Here is a 15,402-nt window from a genome sequence, read left to right on the forward strand (position 1 = left end):
TCCGTGCCCAGGCTCCTCCCTAGACCTACTGAATCAAAATCTCTGGGGCTGGGACCTAGACACCAAAGTTTCTCTTAAAAGCTCTTTAGGGGAAGGGATATGGGAACAGATGTATATGTATAACTGATTCAGTTTGTTATAAAGCAGAAACTAATTAAAAAAAATATTTAATACTAAAAAAAAAAAAAAAAAACTTTAGGTAATTCATACGAGCAGCAAAGCTTGAGAACCAGCCCAATAACGGGAACAAACGTATTTCACACAGATAAAGTGGGGCAATTCATATGTTAAAAGAACATGAATATATATATATATTTCTTTTTTTCTCTTTATTCTGTTTGTGTTTCAACTAGGCTTTTTTTTTTTTCCTTCTGCAAAAAGCGTTATTGTTTCCATTTGGTCCAAGGCTTGGGAGAGGGCTCCAGGGCGGTTACAAAGCTGCCTAGTGGCTGCAGAGCTGGGCTTCAGGCAGAAGCTCTGACGCCAGAGGGGCTCGTCAGAGGCCGCTGGACGTCAGAGACTCCTGTTTGTGCTCGAGCGTGAGCCTTTCGAAAAGATACTCGCCCAGCACAGCCTGCGGACCAGCCAGCCTGCGGAGGTTGGTCAGGTGGTTGCCCATCTTCTTGATGAGTTTCAGCTGCTCCTCCAGGAAGCGGCTCTCCAGGAAGTCACAGAGGTGGGAGTCTGCGCGGGCAGGACCCGGGGCGCGCAGATCCGATAGTGCCTGGTTCAGGTTCTTCTCCCTAAGAATGGCGGCTTGCACAGTGTCCTGGGTTTTACCCCACTCATCTTGAGAAGGCTTCCGCGCATCCTGGAAGAGGGCGCGGCCGCAGCACTTGTTTTGCATTTTCAAGAGTCGCTGGGCGCCCTCACACTTCTCTTCAGCCAGTTGGCGAAAAACGTGGCCCCCATTGTCCAGAGTCCCACTGTTGCTGTGGAAATAGAAGCTTAGAGAGAGGTAAGTGTCCACAGATGCATGTTGAAGAGGCGGTGGATGGCGGCCTCCACCTCGATGGAATAATTCTGACGAACCTGGGAACTCGTGGTTGATCAGTGATAAGGAGCTAAGCTCCAAAAACGGTGTTGGCCTGTCCTGGAGGCTGAGGATAGCTGAGTGGCTGATTCCAAAGGTTGCGACAGGAAGAAATGTTGGAGGGTGGTCGGGGGCTGGAGCAAGGAGCATCCCTGGGTCTGTTCATTCCAAACACTGTGGAAGCAAAAGACAGATCTGCAGGACTGCCGAGTGCACTGCCTCAAATAGGCTTTGATATAAATGAACAAGAAGCCCAAGCAAGGACAAAACTTACCCTTCCCCCCACCAAAATAGCTGGTGATACTAGAATCTAGATCTGGGAAGGGATTCTTCCATTACTTTAACATTCCAAGCCACTAGAGCAGTGGTTCTCAAAGTATGGTCACCTTGTAAGCAAGCAGTACCCTATGGGGCCTTCCTAGGACAGACCCATCCCCCATAGCCTCTGCTGTAGTTCCTCTCTGAAGTCCTCAGATAATAGTATCTCAGGCATATTTCTTGAGTTTTCAGATGCTAAAAACCACCACCCAATGGAAGAAATTAACTCTTTGATGATGATGAGCACACAGCCCCCAGACCTTCTGGCACCTAAGGATGGATAATGTTACCTGCCCTGTGGCCTCAACATCAGCCAGTCAGATGATTGTGCACGAGCTGATCACATTCCCTGGGACGTCCCTCCCTCAGGTGGCCTTTAAAAATGCTTTGCTGAGACCCTTTGGAGATTTCAGGGTTTTTGGAACACGGGCCACCCCTCTCCTTGCTCGATCCTGCAATAAACCTTTCTCTGCTCCAGACTGCAACCTTTCGGTTTGTTTGGCCTCACTGTGCTTCAGACACACGAACGTGCATTCGGTAACAACCTGACCAGCTTTACCAGCGTCCCCTGATAATGTGTCAGATAGTCAAGTTTTAGGGCCCTGTCCCAGCCCTATGGAATCAGCAACTCTAGTGGGGCTCAGTGATCTCTGTTATAACTGGCCCTCCAGATGATTTTTATTCACCTTAAAGTTTGAAAATATCTGCATTGTCAGCTGCCAAAGCGTCCACCAGCAGGTGAAGGGGAGAGACGCCTGGAAAAGATAGGGAGTAGCCAAGGCAAGTACAGCAGCATTTGCCGTGGTAGTAATGGAGAATGCCTTTTCTCCCCTGGTTGGCCCAGACTAGTATCTGGGGGCAGTGGCAGGGTTATTTAGGATGCTTTCAATTTCAATGTAGAGTGACCTCTGTCCTGGTTTGCCAGGGACTTCCCCTGTGTGAGCACTTAAAATCTCATCCTGGCAAACCCCTTAGCCCTGGATTTGAAGAACTTAGGAAATAACATGAAATTTAGGGGAAACATGATCTAGGTTTTGGGCAAGTCACAAGTGCTAATTAAAGCTAAGCAAGTATGGACAACATCTAGCCTTCTTTACCCCTTTTCAGGAAGGTAAATCTGATTGGGTGAAAGAACTTATTGTTAAGAAATCTTTGTAGGGCTTCCGTGGTGGCGCAGTGGTTGAGAGTCTGCCTACCGATGCAGGGGAGACGGGTTCGTGCCCCGGTCCGGGAAGATCCCACATGCCGTGTAGCGGCTGGGCCCGTGAGCCATGGCTGCTGCGCCTGCGCGTCCGGAGCCTGTGCTCCGCAACGGGAAAGGCCACAACAGTGAGAGGCCCATGTACCACAAAAAACAAAACAAAACAAAAACAACAAAAAAAGAAATCTTTGTAGAAACATCCCCTTCTGCTTAGTCCGCTGGTTCTCACTTCTGGCTAGACAATAGCATCATTTGAGGAGATTTAAAATGATTTTATTGGATTAGGATGACCAACTGTTGGTGTGAGGGTTTTTAAAAAGTGCTTCAGATGATTCTAATGTGCAGCCAAATTTAGGTGCCACTGCTTAAGCTTTTGAACCGCTGCTACATATTTTCACCTCATCTTCCTATGAGAATATCTAACTGTAGTTGGTTTTTTTTTTTTTCTTTTTCTTTTTTTAACTGTCTTATTATAAGATTTACTGTCTTGGGCTTCCCTGGTGGCGCAGTGGTTGAGAGTCCGCCTGCCGATGCAGGGGACACGGGTTCGTGCCCCAGTCTGGGAAGATCCCACATGCCGCAGAGCGGCTGGGCCCGTGAGCCATGGCCACTGAGCCTGTGCTCCGGAGCTTGTGCTCCGCAAGGGGAGAGGCCACAATAGTGAGAGGCCCGCCTACCAAAAAAAAAAAAAAAAAAAAAAAGATTTACTGTCTTAAATAAGTTTGAATGTACAGAAAATCCTGCTAGTCCATCTGGTATAGCTGGATCCTTAGAATAATATCGTTAAGATATATACCATTTAAGTATTGTGATTGGCCTTTTAAAAATTAACATATGCATTGAATTAGTACCATCTGTTTTGAAGCTGTCATGTTGGGTAGCTGTACCTGTAATCTGCTGCCATTGCTAAATATCTGGACACCTCTTATTAGGAATTGCTTTTAAACATCTTTCGGGGTTAAAACCAAGATTGCTGTATTATTTGTACTGGGACCACAAAAACCTCACAAAAATCCCCCGCTGTACTTTCTACCCCCATCTCTAACCCTTGGCAACTTCTAATCTGTGCTCCATCTCCACAGTTTTGTTATTTTAAGAATAATATGTAAATATCATCATGAATTACTTAATCTTCGGAGATTGGCTTTTTAAAATTTTTCCCTCGGCATCATTCCCTTGAAGTTCATTTCAATTTTTGCATATATTAATAATTTGTTCCTTTTTGTTGCTCGGTAGTATTCTATCATAAGATTTTATCACAATTTGTTTCAACATTCATCCATTGAAAGACATTTGGGTAGTGGCCAGTTTTTGGCTGTTATAAATAAAACTGCTATGAACATTTATGTGTAAGTTTCTGTGGGAACTTAATTAAGTTTTTGTTCCTTTTGGATAAATGCTCAAGAGTACAATTACTGTGTTGTAGGGTGAATCTACTTTTAGGATTAAAAGGGACTGTCAAGCTGTTTCTCAGAGTGGCTAAACCATTTTCTTTTCCCACCAGTGATGTGATATCATTTTTCTATGTACTCACCAGCATTTGATGTTGTCACTATACTTTAATTTTAGTTATTCTCTGATATCTCATATTGGTCTTAATTTGCATTTCCCTAATGGCTAATGATGTTGAGCATCTTTTCATGTGCTTCTTTGCCATGTGTATATTCTCTTCCATGAAATGTCTGTTCCTGTCTTCTGCCTATTTTCTAGTTGGGTTTTTTTAAGTTGTTTGGAGAGTTCTTTGTATATTATAGATACAAGTCATTTGTCTCATGTGGGATTTTCAAATACGTTTTCCCACTGTGTAATTTGAGTTTTCATCCACTTAAAATGATCTTCTCTGAAGCATTTTTAACTCATTTTGATGAGATCCAATTTATCAATTTTTGCTTTTATTGATCATACTTTCGGTGTCACGTCTAAGAATTATTCACGTAGTTCTAGATGCCAAAGATTTTCTCCTATTTTTTTTTCTAAAAATGTCCTGCTTTTACATTGAAGATTATGATCCACTTTGATTTAATTTTTGTGTAAGGTGTGGAGGTTTAGGTTAAGGTTCATTTTTTGTTTGTTTGTTTTTGTCGAGGGATGTCCAACTGTTTCAGTACCATTTTTTGAAAAGTCTATTCTTCCTTGATAGCTTTCACACTGCTGTCAAAAACACGTTAAATGTATTTATGTCAGTCTATTTCTGGGTTCTCTATTCCATTCCATTGATCTGTGTATCTAACCTCCATCATTACTGCAAAATCTTGAAATTGGGTAGATGAATTCCTCCCATTTTAATCTTCCTTTACAAATTGTTTTAGCTATTCTTCAGTCTCTTCTTACCATATAAATCTTAGAATAAGCTTGTCTATATCCACAAAAACCTTGAGGGCATTTTAAGAGTAACTCTGTTAAGCCTCTTAACTTGGGGAGAATTGACATCTTTATTATGTTGTGTTTTCTAATCCATGAACAAGGTATGTCTCACTATTTGTTTGGGACTTTTACATTTTTCTTCATCAGCATTTTGTAATTTTCAGTATAGAGGACCTATAAATGTCTTATTGGGCTTATATTTAAGTATTTATTTAGGTCAGTTGTAAATGGCATCACATATTTTTATTTAAGCTTCTACACATTTGTTATTAATATATAATTTGATAAAACTGTGTTGATTTGTACTCTAAAACATTTACAAACTCATATTATTTCTCAAGCTTTTTGTGGATTCCTTGGTATTTTCTCCATTTAGATTATCATCTCCTCTTCAGATACCGTTTTACTTTTCCTTATTTAATATAATAGTATATATTACTATTCAACATTCAGTAGGATATACTCCTTCCTATTCAACGTAGTAGGAATGGTCCTTTTATCTTTTAAATAAATGTTTTAAAAATTTAACTTTTAAATTTATGTATTTATTTATTTTTGCTTTATTTTCTTACTAGAACCTCGATTAATATATTTAATAAAAGTGGTGAGGGCAGATATAGGTGCCTTGTTTCTGATCTTACAGAGAAAGCATTCAGTCTTTCACAGTTAAATATAATGTCGGTATAGGTTGTTTGTAGATCCTCTTGATGAGTTTCAGTATGTTCCTTTTCTATTCCTAGTTTGCTTGGGGGTTTTTTTCTTCTTTTTAAAAATTTTTTAATTTTATTATTATTTTTTACAACTTTATTGGAGTATAATTGCTTCACAATGGTGTGTTAGTTTCTGTTTTATAACAAAGTGAATCAGTTATACATATACATATGTTCCCATATCTCTTCCCTCTTGCGTCTCCCTCCCTCCACCCTCCCTATCCCACCCCTCCAGGCAGTCACAAAGCACCGATCTGATCTCCCTGTGCTATGCGGCTGCTTCCCACTAGCTATCTACCTTACGTTTGGTAGTGTATATATGTCCATGCCTCTCTCTCGCTTTGTCACAGCTTACCCTTTCCCCTCCCCATATTCTCAAGTCCATTCTCAAGTAGGTCTGTGTCTTTATTCCTGTTTTACCCCTAGGTTCTTCATGACCTATTTTTTCTTAGATTCCATATATATGTGTTAGCATACGGTATTTGTCTTTCTCTTTCTGACTTACTTCACTCTGTATGACAGACTCTAGGTCTATCCACCTCAATACAAATAGCTCAATTTTGTTTCTTTTTATGGCTGAGTAATATGTCATTGTATATATGTGCCAAATCATGAATGTGATTGGATTTTGTCAAATGCTTTCTCTGCATTAATGGATAGGATCACATGACTTTTCCCCCTTAATCTATTGGATATGGTAGATTACATTGTTTGATTTTCAAATATTTAACCAACTTTGCATAACTGGAATAAATACCACTTGGTCATGATATATTATCCTTTTTATATATTTCTGGATTTAATTTGCTAATATCTGGCTGAAGATCTTTACAGGCAATTTCATAAAACATATTGGTCTATAGTCTTCTTCTTTTTATACTATTCCTGTCTGGTTTTGGTATCAAGGTAATACTGGCTTCATAAGATTAATTAAGAACGGTTCCCTCTACTTCTGTTTCTTATCAAATCATGTAAAATTGGTTTTCATTCTTTAAGTCTTGGGTAAAAGTGAAACATCTAAGCCTGAATATTTCTTTTGGGAGTTTTGATATGAAAAATCAGTGTTTCTAATGGTTACAGGAAAATTGAGATTATCTATTTCATCTTGGCTGAGTTTGGGTAGTTTTGGGTGTAGAAGAATTGGCCCATTTCATCTACATTTTTGAATTTAGAGTGTAGACTTGTTCATAATAACTTGTCCCTTATTAACCTGCAGGATATGTCATGGTATCCCTGGTTGCATATCTGATATCTGTGATTCGTGCCATCTCTGTTTTTCCCTTTATCAGTCTTGCTAGATCTTTATTGATTAAATTGTTTATTTCCAAGAACCAGCCTTTTGTTTCATTGATTTTCCCCCCCATTTTCCTGTTTTCAGTTTCATGGATTTCTGTTTCATCTTTATTATTTCCTTCTTTCTGCTTGTTTATTGTTTTTTCCTCTTCCTTTTTTACTATTGTAATATAGAAAATGAGATTATTGCTTTGAAATATTTTATTTCCCAATTTAGTTCTATAAACTTCCCTTTTAGCATTACTTTCACTTCATTCCACAAACTTTGATCTGTTATATCTCCATTTTCTTTTATTCTATGCATTAAAAATTTTTTCCTTGACGCTGTCTTTTTTACCCATGAATTCTTTGGAATTGTGATGTTTCGTTTTCATGTGATTGAAGATTCTCCTGTTGTCTTTCTGTTATTGATTTCTAGTCTGATTCCATTATGGCTAGAGAACATACTCTCTATGATTTTAATTCTTTTAAATCTGCTAATGTTTTTTTATCACCCAGTGTATGGTATATGAGTGAATGTTCCACAGACACTTGAATATGTATTCTGCTCTTATTGAGTGTGTTCTTTAAATGTCAGTTATGTCCTGTTGATTGATGATGTTTTCAGCTCTTCCATATCCTTGCTGATTTATGATGTTTTCAGCTCTTCCATATCCTTGCTGATTTTTCTGTCTGGTAGTTCTATAAATTGCTGTGTTGACGTCTCAAATAATAATTGTGGATTTAAAATTTTCTCCTTTTACTACCTTTTTCAGTGTTTGCTTCATGTATTTTGAAGTTCTGTTGTTTGGTGCACACACATTTCGTATCACTAGGTCATCTAGGTGTATTATTCCTGTTATCTTTATGTAATGACCCTGTTTGCCCCTAATAATTTCCTTTGCTCTGAAATCTACTTTATCTGATATTAATTTATCCATTCCTGCTTCTTCTGATTAATGTTCACATGATATATGATTTTCATCCTTTTACTCTGAACTACCTATATCATGATGTTTAAAGTAAGCTTCTTAAAGACAGTATATACTTGGATCATGCTTGTGATTTTTTCATCTACTCTTCCAATCTCTGTCTTTGACTTGGTTACTTAGATCATTTACATTAATGTAATTATTGCTATGTTAAAGATTAGGTCTACCATTTTATTTTTTGTTTTGTCTTTTACCTTAGTTTCTCAATCTTGTGTTTCTCTTATTTTGCCTTCTTGTGGGTTACTTAAACATTTTTGAATAAGCCCATTTAAATTTATTTATTTATAATCATTTGTGTATACTGTGTGTATAGTTTTCTTAGTGGTTGCTTTTGGCATTACAGTATACATATGTAACTTATCATAGTCTACTGGAATCAGTGTTTTATGACTTCAAGTGAAGTTTCAAAATGTTACTTCCATTTAGGTCTCTTAATATTCCCCAGTTTTAAAGTATGATTTTCTGTAGTATTTCCTTTCTCTACATTGAGAACCACATCAGATGGTGTCCTAATTGTTGCTTTGACCATCATATAGTATTTAAGAAACTCATGTGGCTAATGATAGTCTCTTCTATTTACCCCATTTGTTTTCACCCATTCCATTGTTCCCCTTTTCTTTCTGAAGTTCCCAGTGTTCTGTTTTTGTTTTTTTATGTTTTCATAACTGTAGGTGATATCTGGTCTTTCCAGTGCCATTGGATATGAGTTTCAGGAAACCCTGAGCCTGGCTCACTTAATGCTGCTGAGTTGGAGGGTTTGTATATGTGGGGCCTGTTGGCTCAGCAGATGCTAGCAGATTACACTAATGTTGATGGGACTAGTGCCACAGGAGGATGGGTTCCCATTCAGGCTATGCTGCTGCTACAGTAGAACAAGTGCCCCTCTACTCCAAATGTGGGGCAATGACCTGCTGCTGTCACTGCTTTGTATTAGGCTGCTTTTCCTCAGGTGTGTGATGGGATCCCATGGAAGCTGCTGCTGTTGCTGTCAATCACAATGTTAAATTCATTTCAGAAATACTGAAGGATAAATATATAGCCTGGCTCTTGTAGAACCTCTGTATTTGTTTTTTATTGCTTTCATACAAATTACCAAAAACTTAGTGACTCAAAACAAGGTAAATTTATTACCTTACAAGTCTGACATTGGTCTCAATTGAGTAAAGTAAAAGTGTTGGCAGGATGGACAGACGAATGGATAAAGATGTGGCACAGGGATTCCCTGGTGGTGCAGTGGTTGGGAGTCCGCCTGCTGATGCAGGGGACATGGGTCATGCCCTGCTCCAGGAAGATACCACATGCTGCGGAGTGGCTGAGCCCATAATCCACGGCTGCTGAGCCGGCGCGTCCGGAGCCTGTGCTCTGCAACAGGAGAGGCCGCAACAGTGAGAAGCCCACTTACCACACACGCACACAAAAAAATGTGGCCCATATATACAATGGAATATTACTCAGCCATAAAAAGAAATGAAATTGAGTTTTTTGTAGTGAGGTGGATTGACCTAGAGACTGTCATACAGAGTGAAGTAAGTCAGAAAGGGAAAAACAAATACCATATGCTAACACATATATATGGAATATAAAAAAAAAGCAAAAATGGTTATGAAGAACCTAGGGGCAGGGCAGGAATAAAGATGCAGCCATGGAGAGTGGACTTGAGGACACAGGGAGGGGGAAGGGTTATCTGGGGTGAAGTGAGAGAGTGGCATGGACATATATACACTACCAAATGTAAAATAGATAGCTAGTGGGAAGCAGCCACAAAGCACAGGGAGATCAGCTCTATGCTTTGTGTCCACCTAGAGAGGTGGGATAGGGAAGGGAGGGTGGTAGGGAGACGCAAGAGGGAGAGGATGTGGAGATATATGTATATGTATAGCTGATTGACTTTGTTATGAAGCAGAAACTAACACACCATTGTAAAGCAATTATACTCCAATATAGATGGTTAAAAAAGAAAAAAAAGTGTTGGCAGAGCTACATTGTTTTCTGGAGGCTCTTAGGGGTGTTTCTGTTCCCTGGACTTTATCTGCTGCCAGCGGTCACTTATAGTCTTTGACTCAGAGTCCCCTTTCTCCACCTACAAAACCCAAAATGTTGCATCGCTGTGATTCTGCTTCTATTAAGTCATCTCTATCTTTCTCTTTCTACAGTTGGGAATGGTTTTCTGCTTTTAAGGACTCATGCAATTAGATTTGTTCCATGAGGTAATCCAGGATAATCTTTCTATCTCAAGGTCTATAACTTCAGTCATATCTGCAAAGTCCTCTTCACCATGTAAGGTAACATATTAATAGGTTCCAGGGATTAGGGTGAGGGCATTTTTAGGAGCCATTATGCTGCCTACCACACCCTTAACAAGTGACCTTGAGAAAATGACTGAGATTTTTAAAGCCTTACTTTCCTCAAACATAAAATGGAAAGAAAGATAACTAGTTAATATCATGAAAGTGAAACAGTATATATGACATCAACTAATTCAGAAAATAAGATTTCTTCTTTTTCTTTATGATTTACATGATTCTCAGAGTTCAGTTACTTGAAGAGTTACTTTTTTGTAAACAGAACTAAGGAATTTCAGGGTTCCGATGCTGTAAGATTGTCTGAATTATCTGAGTAACAATTAGCTAAGCACAGGTGTAAAGCATTTGATTTACTCCCTAGTGTTCTTTATCTTCTCATCCCACTAAATGCATATCCCTTGTCTAGCTCCAGCCAGTAGAGTCAGAGCTTGTTTTCCTGTTTTACTAAAGTTCAATTTAAATTCTCTCTACATCTCCAGATTCTCAGCCCTGGTTGCATATTATATTCACTGGGGAGATTTCAAGAACTACTGATGTCAGATTTCTACCTATCATGGATATTTGAGGAGGGACCTGGAATGAAATGCTCTAGCTTATGGCTTTGGGCGCCAAATCATGTTACCTGTAGAAGGTATCTTCTAGGTATGAAAATAGTTCAGATAAGTCAAATTTCTCAGTAAAAGATGCCAAAACTATGGCTTAGGTGGTAAATTTTCCATGTCAATTTGTCTGGGCCACCATGCCCAGTTATTTGGTCAAATATTATTCTGGATATTTCTGTGATGGCGTTTTTGTGTTTTTTAAATTCTTTCTTTCTTTCTTTCTTTATATTTTTGGCTGCGTTGGGTCTTCGTTGCTGCCCGTGGGCTTTCTCTATTTGCAGCAAGCGAGGGCTACTCTTCATTGTGACGCACGGTCTTCTCATTGCGGTGCCTTCTCTTGTTGCAGAGCATGGGCTCTAGGTGCACGGGCTCAGTAGCTGTGGTGCATGGGCTTAGTTGGTCCACGGCATGTGGGATCTTCCCAGACCAGGGCTCAAACCCGTGTCCCCTGCATTTGCAGGCAGATCCTTAACCACTGTGCCACCAGGGTAGTCCCTGTGGTGGTGTTTTTGGATGAAATTCATATTTAAATTGGTGGTGGACTTTGAGTAAAGCAGATTATCCTCCATAATATGGGTGGGCCTCATCCAATCAGTTAAAGTTCTAATAAAACAAAGACTGACTTCCCTGTGGCAAAAAGGAATTCTGCCAGAAGACTTACAGAAATTGAACTGCAACTCTTCCTAGAGTCTCTAGACAGCCTAACCTGCAGATTATGAATTTACCAAGCCTCTATTATTGTGTGAACCAATTGTTTAAAATCTCTCTCTCTCTTTCTCTATCTTTATATAGATATGGATATAGATCTAGGTATCAATATTGATACCTAGATCTATATCTATCAATATATATGGGCACATTGTATACACCTGCTGTTGGTTCTGTTTTTCTGGAGAAACTTGACTAACATAGTGGCCCATATAAATAAAAGGCTGAACCCAAATTCACCCAGGTAGAAAGTAGTACAATGAGAACTGGAACTTAAGGCCTCATGACTCATTCAGCTGTGAACGCTGACCCAGAACTGGGGTCCACAAACTCTGGCCCACTGATCAGATCTCGCTTGACTCCTGGTTTTGTGCATAACGTTTTGCTTGAACACAGCCACACCCATTCATTAAGGTATTGTGCATGGCTGTTTCTGTGCTACAGCAGCAGATAGGCAATTGCAACGGATACGTATGGTACACAAAATCCAAAATATTTACTATCTGACCCTTTACAGAAAAGATCTGCTGACCCTTGCTCTAGGATGCCATCTGATTTCTGATAGCCCTGAGGAGAATAATTCATGCACATTGGGATAGATTGTTAATCTCATGTCCTCCTTATGTCAAAGATCTCTTAAATGCTCACCCTTGCAATAGCCAGCTTGGGGAGCACTGTCTGAGGATGCAGAAATATTTCTTGTCAGGTCTTTCCAATGCACACTGCTCCCTGACTATGGTTCTTAAAACCTATTTTTGAAAACAATTTTATTGGAGTATAGTTGATTTACAGTGTTGTGTTAGTTTCAGATGTACAGAAAAGTGAGACAGTTATACATATACATATACCCACTTTTTTTTTTTTTTTTTTTGCGGCACACGGGCCTCTCACTGTTGTGGCCTCTCCTGTTGTGGAGCACAGGCTCCGGACGCACAGGCTCGGTCGCCATGGCTCACGGGTCCAGCCGCTCCACGGCATGTGAGATCTTCCCGGACTGGGGCACAATCCCGTGTCCCCTGCATCGGCAGGCGGACTCTCAACCACTGCGCCACCAGGGAAGCCCCACTTGTATTTTTTTTTTAGAGTCGTTTCCAAATAGCCCATTACAGAGTATTGAGTGGAGTTCCCTGTGCTAATAAGAAGAGCAGGTTCTTATTAGTTATCTATTTTATGTAGAGTAGTGTGTATATTTCAGTCCCAATCTCCCATTTTAACCTCCCCTCCACAATCCCCTGGTAACCCTAAGTTTGTTTTCTACTTCCGTGCCTCTACTTCTAAAACCTGTCTATCTTAACCAACTAGCACTCATTGCTTACTGTCTCTGGCTTCATGTACTTGATAATAAATCTACTTCTTGTTCTATCCTGGATGACATGTCCCAAGGACTGAGATGATATCTTATTCTACATAACTTGTCCTTGATATTGTCTACCTTGGGGTCTTCATCTATGTTCCAAAGAAGACAGTCACACTGTGTCTTCTAGTACTACTAAGAATACCACCTTTTAGGGCATGAATTTGACCCAATGCACTGAACTATCCCTTTAGAAGCTGTATGCAACCTGTCACTGGGTTTTAGCACAGGGGTAGAACTCAGATTAGTGTTCCTATTTAAACAAATCTACTTGACCAGAAACCTTTTGTCTCACCATTTATTTTATTACACAAGTAACTTCTGTCTTTGCATCTATGATGTAAGTATTTTTAATTTCCTAAATTATCTGAAAAATTATTTAGAGCTTCTGTTTCAGTAGGCATTGGAATTGCTGTGTTATGACTATTTCATTATTTTATTTCCAAATGTTAAATCAGGCTTCAAGCTTTGGCCAAGAGTAGACAGGAAAGGGTTTAAAAAGAAATGAAGAGTGGGAAAGGCTTCTGATGCAAGGGAGACATGATAAAGATTTGATTTTGAATCAGTAATTTATACTACAGGTTTGATTTTGAATCAATAATTTATGTCATTGCAGAATAGCTCCCTGGTGAACTTCCACTCTCTGGTCGTCATTAAGGCCAGAAATCAACCATCAAAACGTGCAGTGCTCTTCTTCATTGTCTAAACACAAACCTGTATCTAGAGGAGAGGAGAGGTCATGTCATCACTCAGGCTCTGGACTTACGACTCCAAGTCCTGTCTTCTTTCAACCATACCTGCTAAGTTTCTGTCTAACGTCTTGAGCATGAGGTAATGGCTTCAGCTTTCATCCCCTTCCTCAGTTTATAGCTTAGTGACTATGAGTAAGGGATCTAAAACTTGAGAACTTGGGTTCAAATCTTGACTCTCAAATTTACTTGTTGAGTACTCTTGAGCATGTTATCTGTTTTTGCCTCAGTTTTCTCATCTATAAAATAGAGATAACATTACTTCTCTCAGCGAGTTACTATGAGGGTTAAAAGAGAAAATTCATACAATGAAAGAATTTATCAGTTCTTGGAACACAATAAATGCCAGAAAGAAATGTTAGCCATTATCTAGGGCCCCTTATTTTATGGATAATATAGATTAGTTTATATAGGTCTAATATTTACATATACATAAACATTTTGTACCTAGATGTGTGTATACGTTCCTCTTAGAAATTGAGCAGTCAACATTCACATCTAAAAGTATGTGCTCTGTGAAACGTAGATCTCCTGTGTACAGACACAGTGCTATATTATGTATTAGATAATAGATATCTAACTGTGTTATCTAATAGATAACACAGTTATGTACCGCTACAGAATTAAGAAGTCCAAACTTAGTGTTGAAACAAAAAACAAATGTTAATATGTGCCCAGATTCTGTGGGTCAGCAATTCAAACAGTACACAGAGGAGATGGCTTGTCTCTACTCCATGACTAATGTCTGAAACCTCAGCTCATGAGGATTGAAATGGCTGGGGCTGGACTCATCTAGATAATTTTAATTCCCATTTCTGGCCCTTGAGATGGGATGACTTGAAGACTGGTCCCAACAAGGACTGTTGAGTGGAGTGCCTATAGATGGCTGCCCATGTGGCTTGGACTTCTCATAATGTGGTAGTTAGGATTCAAGGTAGAGTATCCCAAGAATGAGTGTCCAGGGTTCAAGCATTCCATGAGAATCATGCAAAAGCTGCATGACCTTTTATGACCTAGTCTTAGATGTTACATAGCATCACTTTCATTGTATACTATTGCAGGCGTTGGAGACCTTTTTCCATAAAGTGTCAGACAGTCAATATTTTAGGCTTCACAAGCCATACAATCTCTTTTGCAACTACTAGCTCTGCTGCTGTGATGTGAAAACAGACACAAACAATACATATACTGAGGAACATGGCTGTGTTCCAATAAAGCTTCATTTATAAAAGCTGGTAGAGGACTAGATTTGGCCCACTAGCCATAATTTACTGACCCCTGCTCTATTGTTTGTTAGGATTTGGGAGCCAAAATGTTCCTCAGTATTTACTGCTTTGCTAGTCCATTTAAGAAAATGGACTATTGAAAAAATAGCTTCAGACACAATATGGCATTTTATGATTTAGCATAAAACCTGAGAAATATAGAGGTTATCTGAAGCCTGCAATGGTAAAGTTCCCTCTGCTATTGAAGTTATTGTCTTTAAACAAAGATTCTACATCAGTAATGCTATATATATATATATATATATATATATATATATATGATATTCAGGTTAATTTCCTATTCTCTCTAAGGAAGTAATTGGTTGGTTGGTGTGAGAGATGGTGTGGCTTCCAAAGGTGAAAAGTATTATTTTGTTGTAATTTCCGGCTACCTACGGATGGGAGAGGCCCAGGACACTGCAGTCAGTATATTATGTGGAGCAGGTTATATTGTGGTTTATTCATGAACTTTTACATGTTTATTTTCTATGCAAGTTTGTGTGCTCCTTTTTGAGTTTTGGTAGATAAGTG

At 39.2% G+C, this 15,402-nt stretch overlaps 1 pseudogene across 1 annotated transcript; it reads right to left on the reverse strand.

Moving 5' to 3' along the window:
• Positions 1-496: 496 nt before the first annotated feature.
• LOC307055621 (ferritin light chain-like) lies at positions 497-13,685 on the reverse strand (annotated as a pseudogene). The gene is made up of 2 exons: positions 13,624-13,685; positions 497-1,039 (listed from the first exon to the last, which is right to left on the reverse strand). The product of its transcript is annotated as a ferritin light chain-like (transcript).
• Positions 13,686-15,402: the final 1,717 nt, after the last annotated feature.

Source organism: Hyperoodon ampullatus, assembly GCF_949752795.1.
Source record: "Hyperoodon ampullatus genome assembly, chromosome: 7".
Classification (NCBI taxonomy): Eukaryota; Metazoa; Chordata; class Mammalia; order Artiodactyla; family Ziphiidae; genus Hyperoodon; species Hyperoodon ampullatus.